At 44.6% G+C, this 17,590-nt stretch overlaps 1 long non-coding RNA gene across 3 annotated transcripts; it reads right to left on the bottom strand.

The window, feature by feature from the left end:
* Positions 1 to 984: 984 nt before the first annotated feature.
* Positions 985 to 16,089, bottom strand: LOC137471149 (uncharacterized). Of its 3 annotated transcripts, none has more exons than XR_010997443.1 (3): positions 15,688 to 16,089; positions 15,442 to 15,487; positions 985 to 1,045 (listed from the first exon to the last, which is right to left on the bottom strand). It is a non-coding gene; the product is annotated as an uncharacterized lncRNA (long non-coding RNA). The 3 variants fall into 3 exon arrangements; XR_010997442.1 differs by lacking the exon at positions 985 to 1,045 and adding an exon at positions 13,478 to 13,955 and having other exon boundaries at positions 15,438 to 15,487; XR_010997441.1 differs by lacking the exon at positions 985 to 1,045 and adding an exon at positions 13,478 to 13,955 and having other exon boundaries at positions 15,438 to 15,487; positions 15,608 to 16,089.
* Between the last annotated feature and the right edge of the window lie 1,501 nt (positions 16,090 to 17,590).

The raw sequence follows: 17,590 nt of genomic DNA on the forward strand, positions 1-17,590 counted from the left end.
TCACAAAAAACAGGCCTCTAAACAAAACATCAAAAAGACAAGGGAAAATAATAATTGAAGTGTGCTTTGTTCATGGAAGCACAAGTTAATTAATTAATAATTTTTCTAAACAACTGGTTTTGGAGAAAACATCATTTGCCAAGGTGCAGTACAATCCTTGCAGGGTTGCCATTTGCAGTTATGAAAGCATATCTCTGTTATTACTAATACACATATCTGAAGGGTTAGCTAGTTTCAAGCTAGGAAAAAAAAGGAAAATACTGCATGGTAAGTACTCCTATACATGTTGATTTTGATCATCACATTATCTCTTTGCCCTGATATGTCCACATAACATTCAGAAATCTCTATCAGGCCACTAAGTATAACAAATTGCTGGCCTATACATTTCAGAATTTTGGCTGTCTAAAGAATAAAATGATGGCTTTGTACTACAGCACACAGCTGGACAAAGCTGGACAAAGATGCATATATCAGTGGCAGCAAAGATATTTATCTACAGATGAAAAGCTTGCAGAGGATGTCAGCATTTTATTTGCTTCTAGACTGCATTATCAATCTTTGGCATTACCCAAACTTAAAAGTCATTGCATTATGCAAAATACTTTAAAACAAGCAGCATCTCTTGTCTTCATTTCTAACTTTCTTAAAGCATAATTTGATGCATTACCATAAATGAATGAAAGACCCACAAAATCTCATCAAAATGAGAATGGAGAGTGGATCTGAGTCTGATGACCCGTAATTTGCCTGTTATTGGGGGGCTGCTTTTAAAAAATGGACCAAACTCACTTTGTGCTGATTGCTAATTTAACCACTTTAAATATTTTAATATATAATTTCCATTTTTCTTTCTATATTAAGGAGTGAATGCACTTTCCATTTGAATTCCCAAAGCAATGAAAAAGCAATGGAACAGTGTTTGAAGAAGGCATTTCAGAAACATGTCAGTTCAGGCACGTACCTAGAGACAGCAGAAGTTGCAATATTCTTGACTAGCGCCATCAACAGACTACTAGGACACTCCAGCAGGTCAGCTATGGACCTGTATTAATGATAAGAAATAGGAGGGAATTTCTCTTTACTCAACAGTGAGCATAGTTTCAATGATAAAACCTTCCAAGTGCATGGTTTGTTCTGGAAACTGTGGGATCTGAAATTTCTTTTACAAAGGAAGGACTGTTTCTGTGGAACTGGAACAAAATTATCCACAGATATTTAGACTAAAAAAATCAATAATAGAATAACCTAGATTTAATTTATTCTTTCTCCCTCTGTGGTTTTCCATTATCTTATCACTTCTTCAGGGTTTGTCTTGAGCAAAACATCACTGTAAACTAATGTGTTTGGTGTAGAATAAAAAATTTCATCCAAGACCTTTTGAGTTACAGGTCATTTAATACAGTAACTGTGGGCAAGGCGAGCCCCCATTGTGCTCCCACTGATGTCAATGAGTATTTGCTGCCTATGAGTTCAGAAATGAGTACCAACTCTGGCTGTGAAAGATCACTCCTAATCTAAATTTGTCACACACTGCTACTGTCTGTACCTCATTTTCTGGGTGCCTATCTTCAGGCTCCCAGAGATTAATTTGCAGGGTAGGCAGGTGCTATTGGAAACAGGGAAGATGATCTCTGTTTCATGCGCAGAGACTCTTGCTGTTTGGATGCAGTTGCTGTCCTACACTCGCAGCCCTTGTGAAGGGCTCTTCACTGCTTCCATCCTAAATGCAGGCAAGTAAATGCAGGTGCAAAGGCGAGAGTTTATCTGGTTATGGCCTTGTGTCTGCAGCAGAGTGGCAATACTCCAGGGAAGCAGAAAATATAGAAAAAAGGAAACAAGAAAACAAGAACTGGCAATCTATGCTCAGGACAAAAAAAAAAAAAAAAAAAAAAAAAAAAAAAAAAAAAAAAAAAAAAAAAAAAAAAGAAAAGGCACCAAAACCCAAATAAACAAGCAAAACAGCCATTTTATCATTTTGTGTTGGTGCTGGCAGAAAACTGGGTGCAAACACTGTCATTTGGTTCTGGCTCTGGTCAGGATTTGTATTAAAAAAAACCAAAACACAAAACAAAACAAGCCCCAAGAAAACACTTCTCTCGATTCAGTAAAAGCTAACCATGACCTGTTGTGTCTGGCTAACTTATCAGGTGGAAAATATTAACATCATGGCCCTCCAAGCAATTTCAACAAAAGCAAGGTCTTTGAGTTCCCTACAGGGACCTGCCCAGTTAGTTGACCCTCTTTTTTTTATTTTTCTCTCCACAACTAAGATTTTAGGAAACAAAAAGAACACTTCAGTGCACCCAGTCAGCTGTGAATAGACAAAGGATGAAGATGCTCTGCTGAGAGTGCCACAGGGAAAAAATGACTGATCCTCTGCAGAGTCCAAGGAACCCAAAACCCCCCACCGAACAGTGAGAGTGAAAAATAAACAGATAAAATAAACCAAAGCCAACCACAAAGGATGTTTATTTAGTCAGGAAACAGCATCCATCCATAACCCAATGTTTCACTTCACAATTCTCACAATTCTGATATGTTTCAATAGATTTTTGTCTCAGCTACATTATATGCCATTCCTTAAATGCATGCATATATATTAGTTCTAAAAGACTGGACAGTTTCCCCTGCTAGCTTTATTGTGTCAGATTTTCCCATGTTTATAAAGTCTTTCTCTGTTGCTGTGAGATAGACCTGAGCAAATAAAAATCTATCCCTGCCTGACTGCGCAGGGAAACACTGACCCTGAGTAACAACCACACGCACAGTGTGGACAGCCCAGATTTCTCTCCTTTAACCAGTTTTGCTCTTGGAATATGAAAAACAGGTCAGCATTTTTGCAACAAAACTTTGAAGACCAAGGTCTTCACTGGAATCACTTGTAATTGTTAAACACAAGAAGAGCCTCTGGCACATAGATGGCCAGTAAAATGAGGACTCTGCAAACACTTAGGTGAGTGTTTAAGTGTAAGAGTATTGTGTAGAACCCTGTCCCCAAGGACATCCATGGCATTTGTAATATCAAAATTAATGGGGGAAAGCTTTTATTTGATGGGTTTAATTTATAATTTAATGTAAAGAGCCAGAACTCAAATTGTTCTTTGCTCATCAGAAATGAATAATACTGAGCTTGAAGTAGCACTAGATAACCAAATTACACATGAAAATATAAACATTATGATGGACTGCAGCAGTGTAAGTGAAAAATATTATTCACCTTCCAAGGGAAAAGAAATAGTTTTAAAATGAACCTTTAATTTAATGTATCCCTTTAGAATATTGGCTTAAGAGAAAAACTTATTACCCCTATGAAGATATACCCAAAATAGAGACTTCTCAGGTATCTCTCACAAAAACATTCAAAATAGATGTGAACACACACTCTAGTTATTCCACAAACATCAACATTTATTTCTGGTAAATATTGTCCCTTGCTTTATCTCTGCCAGTTGGTTTATCCTCAGACCAATAAATCTATGCAAGAGTCCATAACTATTTACTACTGTCATTGGATTAGCAATGATTACAAGTGACTGCTCCATAGATAAACTGCATGGAGTCCAAATTCATCCCCCATGGCATGTATGCCTCCCACTATTGCAGAATCCCTCAAGAGATGTTTTCTTGCTTGCAGGCAGTACGGGTGTCCCTGGTAAACCAGGAAAGCACAAGATTTGCCACCGCTCTCAGGTCAAAGTGACCACCGAGCACTTGTTACCAATGAGTTTTCCCATTTTTAGAAGGTCCATCTTATATCCTACATTGCCTGTCTACATAAATCTACCTGGATGACAGGCAGTAATCACATATACTAATCATACAGACCAGAGGCTAGGATAATTCAACACAGCTTCTTCAGAATGCCCCTAGGAGAGACAGAAGAATTGCTATGCTCATTTCCCAAATGGGAAACAGTCAGAATGTACTAATACCAAGGAGGTCTTTTACTGTAAGTGTGATGAATGGCAACCACAGCCAAAGAAGCAGTGTCATATGAAGAAAATACTTTGCTAAAAGGGAAAGCACTAATTTCACCCTAGGACTGCACTAAGCAGACAGGGTCCTGCAAAGCAGACAGTTCAAGCACAGGGAAGCAGAGGATAATACAAAGGAATTCACTTCCCAAAGAAGGCAATATTGGCAGTGGTGGGCTCAAGGCCAAAACAGACATGTGTTGATTTTACAACTGCCTACAGGCTTATTTTGTTTTGGGAGAAGAGAGCCTTAGAAACCTTGAGCTATTTTCCATTTTCCATTGCAGGAAGCCCCTGGTGATGATGAGAATGCACAAACTGCCCATTGTTTCCCTGGGAGTGAATTGTCCCTACGTTGTACCAGGTATGCATTAGCCTGCTGGCACAAGGACCCTTTGAACCAAGACAGAAGATCTGAGAGGAAGGAGCAGGCTAGAAAGATGAAAACAAGAACAAGTTCATGTGAACGTGGAGAAGGACCAAAAAAAGGAACAAAACCCACTTGACATGAACTACAGTGCCCTTAAGTGAAAGCCTACCCCTACCCCAGGAGGACAGAAAAGTAGCCATGACAACACGCAGCAGTCAGAATCACAAATGCCTCTTCAATTGCTCATAAGCAAGGAATGTTCAAGGGAATCCCAGGATTCAAACTGAGTAATTTCTCCCTTTGCTACAAACATTCCCCAAGTCCCATAGGGGCATGAAATCAGATCCAGTACTTTTCCCAGCATGTTGCTGAATGGACTGAGAAGTCAGGAAAGTTTGGAGAACAAGCTCCACGTAACATCTCCACAGATTCAAGGCCTGGCCTTGTTGTGCCTTCCACTTGGAAGTGGCTCTCCTGCCCTAAGATTTTCAGTGAAGGACAAATACAGCAAGGAGAACTTGCCCTTGCAGCCAGCAAAACCTGTTCACTTCTCTCCACAGGATGAAGTGTTTCTGGATGCAATCCTGTGTCCCCAGTAACAGTGGCCAGTTTGTCATCTGAAAGGTGGGAAGTAGCTATCACCTAGACTGCTGTTACTGCACGTATCCTGACATGGGTATCAGATGTTGCCATGAGTATGAAAGACACCAATAAGCAATGATCCCTCTCACCTTTCAATCCCTGTGCTGGCTTATTCTGTTGAATAAAATGCTCCAGTCTTTGGACTTAAGCCTGAACTGAGTCACTAAGTATATTCACTACAGATGGGCCCATGTAGATGCTGCCTTGAAACCCTTCTTAAGCCCATTTAAAGACCTCAGGCCTGAACTTTGTGGGCACTATGTTTATAATTGATGTTTTAAGTGCTGTACTCTATGCCCTGGGTGGGCAGCCCACCTGCTTTCCAGCAAGGATTCAGGGAAAATCCCTGGTATATCTGTATTCCAGAAGGGCAGACGGGCTCCAGAGGACTCTCAGGGTGGGGATGCAACACAGCACTAGTGGCTGTGATGTAACAGATCTTGTCTGGGCCAGCTAATCTGTCCTTGCTCCCCGTGGCCCTGCAATTAAGAGCCACCCTTTCCAAAAGGGTGCTCTCTTTCCAAAAGACTGCTGGACTGATCTCCTTCCCAGGCTTCCTCTGCATCTGCTGTCCCTTGGGCAGCAGACCTGACACCTGGGTGACCAACCCAAGGACACACACCTGCACCACAGTTGGTGGTCAAGACTAAAAACCCTACAGTGGGTGAGCAGCCAAGCTCATGTCCATCCCAAGCAAGAGTCCTGTCACCTGCTGACAAGTGACACGCTAGAAAATGTAGAAACCTCCTCTGCTGACTTTGCCCCTCCCAATCCAGCATAAATCATAAATCAAAAGGCAAAAGAGGAAGAAGCCAGTTAGCTTTTCCTCTTTGCTCACTCACCTGTCTGTTGACCTTGTTCCCTTGCCAGAATGGAAAGCACAGGTTCCAAAGGCCCAAGGAGTTGTCTCTCATGTTGTCCAGCCCAGCTGGATGCAGAAGGGCCTAATGCAGGTGGTGTGAAACCTAGTCTGGTGAGAGCTCATCTGGAAACTCCAGAGTTCAAGACATCATTTGAATTTGGCAGCTCCCCTCCAAGTTGCCCACCATTTCCTTGGAGCAGGAGTGAACTTGGAACCTGCCTCAGATGGAATCTGGGATCCACTCTCCCCTGTGTGAGGTTCCAAAAAACAAAGGGACAGAGCCTGTAAGATGTAGAAGGCTGATAAAGTCACCAAGATAAGGAAAAAAAGTAAGAATCAATTCACTGAAAACACAAGATGAAACATGTTTCTTACCATTCCCATGCACAGTGCTGTGCAATATACCTTCTGTTGATACATGCTTCTGTTGATGCTGCCATGTGCCCACTCTGGCTTGTATTTAACTTTCCACACCAGATCATACTCAGCTTTGGACACAATAAAACAAATCAGTTTTTTCCTTTTTATTTGAGCATGTCATTAAGATTAAACACATGCTGCAATGACAGTGGAATTGATGGCTGAATGGGATGTATTTTAATTTAAGTAATATTTCCATTAACCTAAAAGCTCTCCCTTAAAAGTCTGCACAATTTATTTATTGGAAAAAATCCAGAATAATTGCACTGAAAATTCTTCTCTGAATGATAATATGTCAGACTTTTAAAGCTCTCTTCTGGCAGCTTTTCTTTTTGCCTTTGAACATTACTGACATAAGAATACATTTCTCAGAAGTGTATTGAAAAAAAAGAGAAAAGAAGAAGAAAGATGGACTGCTGCAGAAATCACAGTAGGTGTAAAATCCACGGCCCCAGATCTGTCCCCTTGGCTGGAGAAGTGCATCCCGGATTTGTTACTCGTTTATGTTAGGTTATGGAAAATGCAGAGGATTAAAAAGGCAGAGGGAAGCAGATGCCATGCAGACAGAGACATCTTCAAGCCAATCTCCATCCAAGAGCACAGAGGCACTGCACCCAGCAAAAGAATGTGTTTGGAGGCAAAGCTAAGCTGTGGCAGCTGGGGCTGGGACCAAGAGGTGCAGCTGCACTAGAGGAGGCGGAGGAGCAGGCAGCATTCCTGAACTCAGAAAACACCAAAATCCACCGTGCAAAACAAATAAAAGCTGGACTGTCCTCCCACCCCCGTGTTTGTGCTCACTGGCTTCAGAGCACAGGGGAACGGGATGGGGTCAGAGCAGCCTCAAAGCTGAAGCTCAGCCTGTAGAGAGAGGCTGCTGCAGGTTTGCCCCTTTTTGTGCTGCCCACAAAGGGCACGGCTCCGACTGTGTCTCCTCTAAGGATGTGCCATCAAGGGCACACAAACACACAACTATGTGTGCTTTTCTGTGGGCCAACAAACACATGTAGTCTTCTGTCCCGACTTCTTTCAGGGAGGAGAGGGAAAATCAGAGACACATGACAGCTGTTGTCCTGTCACTTTGTGCTCCACTGATCGATGTATGTACTCCGTAGCAACTCCAATTAAGCAATACAAAGTGCCTAAACAGGACAGCATGGAGCTTCTCCCCAGGGAGCACAGCCCTCGATTTGGGATGCCACAGGTCAGTGCAGACACATCTGTACAGCCTTTGCTTTCCCCAGCCTGGGGTGGTTGGGCAAATACGGAGGAGCTGTGGGTGTGTGAGGATGACAACTTCTCTCCTAAATAACAGCAGGCTTCTGACAGACATCAGCACAGAGCCCTGTGAGCCAGCACAGGTGAGAGAGACCCAGGGGCAGACCCCCTGGTCTTCTTTCATCCCTGTGGTACCCACCTACCAAAGCCAGCCAGCCCCAGGGCATGGCTGAGGCTGTGTGTGTGAAAATCAGGCACAGCAGCCCAGCACCACCCTAGGGCCAAACCAGTACAGTCAAACCCTCCACCCTGATGCAGCTCCTTGGAGGAGTTTAGATCCACTCTGAGCACCTTGAGAAGCCACCTTGTTTGCTCTGGCCAGCGTGGGTGGATGTCCCATACCATGCCAAGTCCTCTCCTGGGCTGTGTAGGACCTGGGTAGAGGGAAGGACTGCACTGAGACCCTGGAACCTGGAACTGGTGGGCAGCGCTGCCCTCCTCTCTCCCTGCTGCAAGACCCAGGTTTAGCAGCAGCGATGAGGTCTGAATCAGAATGCAGCAGCTCTCTCCCTTCCTCTCCTCCATCCACTGCCAAAACACCCTTGGCTGTACCTCACACCCCTGCACTGCAGCCAGCTGACTATTCATTTTGATTTAGGGTAATTGTCAACAAGAGATCAGAAATTAATTGTATAAAGCAGCAACACCTCAGTAAAGCAGAAATTGCTTAGGATTTGGATATACTTTCTCCTGTCTCCACCCACAGGTTGTACTTCCAAGACAGGCTGGTTTCTCAAGCAGTGGAGGTGGAGCTACTCCAGTAGCAGGTGTCCAGCAGCTGGAAGACTTTCCACCCAACTGTCTAGCTCAGTTGTGAGAACAACACTCCCATCAACTCTGTATGTGCCCATTCTCTTCCTTGCCAATAGGGGATTCCTTCTGGAAGATGACAAAGACCCCACAGTCTCACATCAGCAGATGTGAGGGAAAAGAGCGTGCTCCCTTCCAGCCACAGCCCTGCAAGGTCTGTCTTTCTCCACAGTTAGGGAGGGTCAGGAAGGGCAGCCAGCCCTTCATGTGTGGCCTGAGCCTGGTTAGCATCTTTCACTCTCCATCACTCAGCCATGTCTCCCATCTGCACTGGCTCTAGATGTCTCTCCCTCCCCTTTCCGCCCCTGGCTTCTCCTTGCATAGACTGATCTTGTGATGCATCCAAAGGAAGACAGTGAAAAATACATTAATATTAACTCCTGCCTGGACGATAAAAAATGGTCCCAAGTCTTTGCCACCCATAGAGCTAAGCAAATCCACCCGCTTTCTACTACATGCAGCATACTGATGCTGATCATCTCCTTACAGTCTTGCACAGGGGGACACACTGCTGAGACACAGCCATGCTAAATACCTGATACAGAATGCATGGAAGGAAGTTGCTCTTATCACCAGCTATTCAGTTCATAAGGCCTCTGCAGACAGATGAGAATTTTGCCTTTATATGTCTCATTTATCTCATTCATGTATAATCCTCTCTCTTTTTTCTTTGTCTCCCCCTCCACTCCCAGCACTTCCTCATGCCAACTCCAGGTTTCAGCCATGATATACTGGATTAGGTACAAGGCTGACTGGCAGATCTTACAGCTGGGGAGCTAATTCACATTTCTGCAGCTGGCTCAGCCCATATCTCTGAATCCCTCAGTGGCTCTTTCTTCTCCACCTGGGAAGCAGTTATGCTTATCCACTTTGAAAAAAACGTTATTTCCACTTAATATACCAAAGAATAGTGTGGGGTGTTGTTAAATAGAAAACTTAATGTGAGAGAGCATGTGTATGGACTGCTTCGCTTGGCCACTCACAGCTCAAGGAGAGTCATAGAGGGTCTGCATCCCCTAGGACTGATCTAAAAGAAGCAGCAGCAGGATGGCATCTGGAGGAGTCCATCCATCTCCTTCCCAGCTGGGCACTAAGCAGCTACACTAACAGCAGTTGACAGTGGGAAAGCTAATGGGTGTGTGCATTAGCCTACATAAGCATGTTTAAGCTAGGAGGGCTCTGCAGAAATCAAAGGGGTTAAGTTTCCAAGCCTCCTGTTCCAGAGATTGTGAAACCACTCAAGGGCTTAAGCTTTGTCTTGGGATGGTCACAAAGAGACTTCATATCATCAGGTTTTTTTACCTCACTCATCAGTGCAAACTCTAATGCGTGTCTGCATACATGGGTGTCTCTGTATATGCTGCTCAAATGCATTTTTTTAATCTGTCCCCACTACCCCCAGAAACAGAGATCTATTACATGCAAGATAAAGGAGGGGGTTATTTTTTTAAACTCAGAAAATTTCAAGTTTAAACTCACCCCTAATCTGTCCACTGGTCCAGGACAGATTCAGCAAGCAGCTCACCATGGCTTACCAGAGGTCCAACACCAGCCATCTGATAGATCTGTGCCATAGTACTGAAAAGTTATGGTGACATCTTTTTCCTTGGCACAAGCAATAGACAATGCTATTGGGCTTAACAACAGATGCAGAGCCTTGAAGCAAATATTTAATGATAAACAAGAAACCTTTGTAAATAGTGAGTACAGATATAAAATTGATGATGGATGCACTTGGGACCAGAGCAAGATCTAAAGAACTTAGTTTTAGGCACAGTATCCAGAGATACTTCTCCCCCCAGGTCTGACCTCTGACATGTCCTCGAGGCCAGGGTCATTCAGCTCAGCTGTGTCTAGGAGCTTAAACTGCCCTAGAAAGCTTGAACCACGTGGGCTGGGAACAGGGAGAGGGAATGGGAGCAAAGCCAGACTGGATGAGCGGAAAATCTCTCCTGTAAAAGCTTGCAAGGCCTTTACAGATCATCATAATGGCTTTTTGTTGTTATAGTTGCAGGGATCATTTTTTAAAACAAAGAGATAACATTTGGTTCATTTCTTTCATTTTGGTAAAGGGCAGCTCCTAAGCCCTTATCGTTAAGAAATAAGAGCAGTGTTACATGTTCAAACAATTTATGTGAAGATCCTGCTATTTGTTATGGGAACAGCAAGTACAACTGCAAGTCCATTATCATCCCTCCCTGCCTCTGCATGCACAGCATGAGCAAGTGAGGAAGATTAGGGGTAAAAGCAATGGAGCCTGTAAAGTCAGTGACAAATATTCAGTACTTAAAACCTTCTTTGATGCTTCCCACTCTGAAATGAGGCTTTGATTTGGTCAGCAGTCAGACATGGACCCACTGATTTTTCTCCAATTTACTCTCAGTCTCAAAAAATAGCAACCTCTTTTTGTGATCTGATGGCTGAGAAGCAAGTGACCCAACACCACAACAGTACTCTCCTGTTGGCCCCATGAGCAGTGCTGACAGGAGGTGGGCTGCAGAACTGATACAGATAAGTTAATAGAGTTGGAAGGAGTTTCTGGACACCTGCCAATGTTGAAACCTGCCAGTGATATCTGCCTTTTTATTAAAAAAAAAAAAAAAAAAAAATCACAAGGCAATTGGCATTACATTCTAGTCTTGTTTTGAAACCCACACTTCCTGTGACCTCCATTCCCCATATCTTCACCCTCCCACTCACAACTAATCTCTCTCTGTCTCTCCCCACTCCTGTGTTTCTGCAGAAAACACATTTATGGTGCTGCGAGTCTGCAGCAGCCGACAGACCATTTCTCATAATAAACCACCCCTGGCTGCGCAGCCAGGCTGGGCCCCGCCACGTGAGCAGTCGGGAATTCACGGGTTTTCAAAAGAAGCTTTGCACTACAGAAAAAAATCCCTACATCTCCTGTGAGAAAAGTCCATGCCAGGGCAAGCATAGAAGGCTGGAAGAGGAAGACAGCAGGGACAGAGGGCTCTGGTCCAGCCCTCCATGACGTCCTGCACAGTGAGCACTTAGCAGTGAGCCCATCGTGAGCAGAGAGAAGAAAAGCCACTTACCGATGGGCAGCAGGGAAGGGCAAGGCACCTGCTGCAATTACTTCGCAAAGTATAACAGCCTTTCTACAAAGAGAAGGTTTCTGGGGAATGATCATGACCAAAACAGCAATTTAAGGAGCCTCCTGAGAGTGTGCTCTAGCTGTGCCAGCACATCCCTCTGTTCAGTGCTGCTGCCCACAGACATCATGAGATGCAGGGGCAAGCAGGGTGGTTGGAAGGTAGGAAGGCAGGAAGGAAGGGCCTTGTCTGCTGTGCCATGGTACCTTCCTACACAGAGATGCAATGTTCCCACCACAGTGGCCTGTCAGGGAGGTGATGTTTTCCTACACAGAAGCTAGCAGCAGCAGGAGAGCTGACCCCGTCGCCCCACTGCCCCTGGCACCTCGCAGATGTGGCGGTGCTCTCAGCACAGGGCTGGGGTCCAGACAATCTCCAGAGGGACCATCACCTGTCACCAGCATGCCGGGCTGTGACTGACAGGCAGGGGCTGGCTGGCAGCAATGTTCCCTTCAACCATGGCATCACTCCTGCCAGGGATGCTTCAGTACAGCAAAACTGGCAAAGGGGAAAAGCAACCTTACCTGGGTAGACAATGAAATAAAGCAATGCAGCAATGAGACCCTGGACTGATGAGGTGCCAGGGGACTGATGGGGACCCTCAAGGTGTGGGTCACACCCCATTATCAACTACTTTTGGAAGGAGCAGAGTGTGGAAGGAAACCACATTTGGGAGAAGAAATTCTATATGGGCAGCAGAGGAGCACCTTGCTGAGGGAGGAAAAGGAAATAGAGGGAAGTTGCTGTACTTGTTCAGCCTAATTGCAACTGTGTCATCCTCAGCTCCTCCTGCAGCATCCCATGCCTATAGTATCTTCCTCCCTCTTCAGAGGGAAAGATTTACAAGCTCAGTTGATGTTATTCATTTCACTGGAAATTTAAGAGGGAACCACTTGTAAAAGTATTAAAACAACAAAAGAAAAATGGCAGAGGGCCGGGGCTGCTAGATATAGACAGTTACAGATGTCTTTATCTGCTTGTAACAGAACTGCACAGCGTACTCCAGCCACCTGCACCAGCAACAAGGAAAAAAAGAAAAGGAAAAAGAGGGCATAATTAAAGGATGAACAAACCACTTGGCTTGGAGAAATCCATGTCCCTCTACACCTGAGCTCAACTGCTTCCTGCAGGTCCCTACAGCCCTCCCTGTGCCAAAACAGACCTATCTTGAGGGGCCACCATAGCTACAATGCCAAGCCTAAGTACAGCATGGTAAATTTTAAAGAAATTGAGATAGGGTAGAAAGTAACAAAGCTGTGGGAAGAGAAACTTTTCTCTCTTCTGGCTCTTCTGTTGGAGTCTCAGATGCTTTGGACAGTGATCAGTGAGAAGAAAACAGCAGCATTTTCCATCTGTACTTGCTAAACAGGCACACTAGCACAAGCAGCTGCTGAACCCGGGCATCCCACTGGCATCATCTTCCCATGAATCCACGGGTGGAGCAAGATGAGTCCTGCTACAGAGGCTTGGAAAATGCACCACTTTATAAAATAAGAAGTTTCGTACTAGTGAGAGAAGCATCAAAGTGGTGCTTTTGGGAAATACCTCTTTCAGTATCAAAACCGTTGTGTCGAGGCACCAAGTGAAGGCTGCCAGAGGGCACAGCCAAAAGTGCTAAAGCAGTGAGATACTGAGGAATGGATGGCAGCAGCCTCCAGAACAGTGCTGGCACCCCAACATGTGACAGGATTCAAGGCCAGACACCTGAAGGGTCTGAAAGCCCTGTCTCTGCAGATGAAAAAGAGACACCTCAAATTGAAGCTACCAAAGCCTTTTGGAACAAAAAAGCCAGTGCAGAAGAAGGAAAAGCATCACTTTATAGGAGTAAGCTACAAATGAAGACTGAACATAAAATCAAAATAGACACGAGCCCTTGGGAACAGAGGCATCATGAGGTATGGGAGCTCAAAAGGGGGGCACATGGTTAATGACTTCCTTGCCTGAATGGGTCCAGCAGAAGCACAACTTAGCAATTTGGTACTGGCTACTCCACAGCTTAAAAAAATGGCCTGGTTTCAAGTAGTCCTGAGTATGCAGCAGGTTCTCACTGAAAATTTAATCCATATATTGACTTAGTAAGTGCCTAATATCTTCACCTTCAGCTGCTCTCTGAAATCACCTCCTCAGGAGTCAGCTCAAGGTTCATGCGCACACATGTGCCTGGAGCACATCCTCATGTTCACCTTTACTTGTGCTAGGGAAGGACAATCCCTGCACTCAGCTGTCCCTGCTACATCCCTCTCAACCTCTCCTGCTTCAACACCACAGGAAGCACAGGGACACCACTGCAGATAGTGGGAGGCCATGCTCAGAGAACGGCTCGTGAGCACCTCTACACCTGCTGCTTTAACTCACCTCCCTGCTGCTGCTGGTGCCTCACTCACACCAGGGCGACCAATTGTGTCAAAGGCATGTTGGCAGGGACAGGTCTCTCAGAAGCAGACAACAAGAGGAGAGGAGGACTGACCCTACAGTAACAGAGGCTGGATGAAAGTATGACTGTAAAATAAGACACACACACACACGTCAATGTGAGATAATTCCTCTCAAAAACACCAAGCCTGATCACCTGAGTGCTGCGACTGCTGCAGAAGACTTTAATCTGTAGTGGTAGTGCTGGTACCTAAAAAGCCATTGTGAAGGCAGTGCTTGCAACAATGAGATCTGCGTAAGCCCCTGCTCCATGGCTCAACTCCACAATGTACCTGGTGGTGCCATTGCCCTGTGCTAAAATCTGGCCTTTTCACCAGAAAACTCACTCACTCACTCTTTTTCCAAAGTGAAGGAGGTGTGGGTCTTTCTCATGCATTACCAAAACAATCCTGTAAATACTACCTCAGCCTTTCCATTGGAGTGGTCAGTTCCTACAGAGTATACTCATTCTTGCAGATGCTAAAAAGAATGGGGAGTCCCTTCATGGCTCATTTTCCTGGTTCTCCACCAACCCAGACCTCCTCTTTCTCTCTACCCCACAGTTCTGGATAGGGGATCTCTGACAACAGGGACTTACTCCTATGAAATGGTTCAGCATCCTGGCAGCAGTGAGCAGGAAACTCAGAAGCTTTAGCACCATCCCTGTGGATGCGAGTCCAGCTCTCTGTATCGCCTAACACATTTTGCAGAATTTAATTCATACAGTTCAGCACATGTTGGCAGAGATTTGCAACAGACAGTTCACCACAAAGGTGCCTCTCTTAGAGAGTTCACCATAATTCCCCAGCGTCTGTAACTTAGTCCTGTAATTGAATGAATCAGCAGAATTTTCTATCACTTATAGAGAACAAAAGACTTAAAGTTTAACCTGAGTGACCTCTGAGGGCTCAAATCCATAGACTCCATAAAATTCATGGCAGAGAAGGACATCAACACATTTATTTGGTGTTTTCATTAACATTTTTTTCATCTAGTCTCATAATTTACGAGACAGGGAGATCTGACTCATGCCTTTGGAACACTTGGGGTTGGCAGGAAAAGATGCCCCATACGTGTCTGTACCTTGCTGTCTCTGAAAAGGTCGACACCACTCATTAAGTGGGTGTCAGTGTTCTCAGGGATAAAGCACCCACACGGCTGGCCAAGAGGTGCACAGTGAAGCTGTAGTGTGTGTTATATCTTATGGAGTAGGATGCTATTTCACTGAGGAGGGGCTGACCTGAATATGCACCTTGATGTCCTTCTGTCTTTGGAATTTTCTAAAATCCTGTGATGTAAGGCTTATGCAAACAAAATGTTATAATAAAAAAAAATGTAACAAAAAATGTTTGAATATCCAGCATATACATGTATTCACTGTACAGCAGAGGTAAGAATATGAGATTTTTTTTTTCTGCAACATTCACCTTCATCTCTCTATTCTAGTCAATAGCTCCCTTTTACACCACCCAGGCAAATTCCCATACTGGGCTAAAGAATTCACCTAATGAACAGATTAGGTTACAATTTGCTTTTGGGATTAAAATTCCTACTTACTGCTCATCTGTTTCCAAACAGTCATGGAACCTGTAGATGGGCAAACCTGAAAAAGAAAAATACAAAAAACCCTCATCCATTTATATGTTAAAACATCAGAACTGTCTATAAAATGAAAGCTTTCTTCTTGCCCTTCTTAGAAAAACAAGCAAGCAAACCAACCGACCAAATGTACTTGAAATCATGAGCATATAAGGAAGGATATTTTTTCTATTATCATAGCAAGCAGGATGCAATTCATACTACCAAAAGGTTCTCAGCTAAGCAGCTCTAAAGGGGTTTATATCAGAAACACTGCAAAAACAAACACGGCATGGAGCTATACAAATCCAGGGTGGTTTGCTGTGGCTCAGTCCTATTATCCAAGTTAATGATGCTGTGGTGTCACAGCTGCACACCCCCGCAGGGTGGATCTCCAGCAGTGCTATCCTGTATCCATGGAGCTGACTCAGCCTCCAGAAGAGCTGCCCTGGCTGTGGGGCTGTCCTCCCTTGCCTGGGGAGAGGGGAGTGGGGCAAAAACCAGGGAGTGCAGGGAAAACGGGACTCTCGGCCACAGCTGTCGAGGTGGAACAGAAAGGAAGAAGGTTTAAGTGGGAGGAGCACTGAGTAAGGAAACTCCTCCCTCTTGCCCCTTCCCAGCAGGAGTCACTTCCCTGCATCCCCTCAGCCTCCTTCCACAGCTCCACCCAGATGAGTTTCTCATGGCTGGAGGATGGGCAGAGCAAATGCTGACAATGGAAGCTGGTTTTCTGCCAGAGATTTACATTGCCTGTGTCTGACACCAGCCCTGAGAGCTGCTCTTTGTGTCTGGTTATAGTTTTGTGATTTTGTTTCAAGCAGATATCCCAGCCTAAGACCTGATGGTGGTTGACGTTCCCTGCATGGACCAGAGGTAGCTAAGAAAAAAAAAAGAAAGTGTTAATTTGGTAATAATGACCCTTATTATCCAGAAATCAATAAAAGTTGTGCCTATTAACATGCATTTGATGTTTACATTGAATCATACAGCTGAAGCCCGTTTAAGCCGGAGACACCTCAGTCATTATTATGCTGGTTTTACCGGGTACAATTTTTGGAAATCCTTCCTCTTCTCTTTTTGGATCCGCACCACCCATTTTCCTGCTTCCTCCCTGGCAATCATGCCCAACAGTAGAGGACACAAGGAACTGCAGTTGGAGCTCAAGATGCTGCTACAGCAGACAAAACCTCAGGATTCACCCACAGCACTGGGCTTCCCACTGCTCTCAGTCTGTGTGAGTGCATTGCACCAGCCTACAGCTACAAGTTCAACAAAAGCAAGGCAGCCTAAGGCTGGTGTCTGTCACGCTGCAATGAGCCAGACTACTGACACCCAGGTGAAAGATTTCAGAGAATCAAATACATATTTCTTCTCCTATAAAGGTTGCAGCTAAGAAAGGTTCTTCTGCATGAGATTTGGAGAGGCTCTCTCCTCTAATTCCCTGAAGAAAATCTGAAAGCAGAAAGCGAGACCAACATTGCACTGGTATACTGGCTGATGGGTACAAAACCTTCTGACAAGTAGTTTGCTTGGCCCTGATTGGAAAATATCTTTAATTAAAACACCACATCAGATTCCTGAACCAATTTCATCCCAGCTCTGCTAAGTGCTTTGTACAAAACATTAACTCTAAAATCTCATTACACATTAGCAATCCCTGTGACAAACATAAATGGTAATTTAGCTCTAATGCATTCTGGAGCAAGCCATTTTTAAGATAGGCACATGATATCAGCTTGCTAGGAGAAGGGGAAGAGTTGAATTTATCTGTCTCTTTATTTTATAAACAAATGGCTCTAACTGGCTCAGCAATGGGCTGCACAAATCATTGTCATGTGCAGACCTGACAGTACATAGCAGCTGTTTAGCCCAAATCTGGCACTTGAGCCTGGGCTGGGTTTTGAATCCCCACCAGCAGTGCTGAGCTCCCATGTCTTTAAGCATTCAGAGCAAGAGGACTGGGATGGGCAAGGTGGGAATGTCTGTTGATATTACAGGACAGCAGGGAGGGAGATATATCCAGAGACTGCAGGTAACGTAAGCTTGCTCAAAAGCACAGGGAGGAGGAAGGAGAAGGTGGAAGTAGTGCCTGTAGTTGCTCCAGCTGGTTTCCCAGGAAAGAAGCACG

This window comes from Anomalospiza imberbis, chromosome 3 (genome assembly GCF_031753505.1).
Source record: "Anomalospiza imberbis isolate Cuckoo-Finch-1a 21T00152 chromosome 3, ASM3175350v1, whole genome shotgun sequence".
NCBI classification, from domain to species: Eukaryota; Metazoa; Chordata; class Aves; order Passeriformes; family Viduidae; genus Anomalospiza; species Anomalospiza imberbis.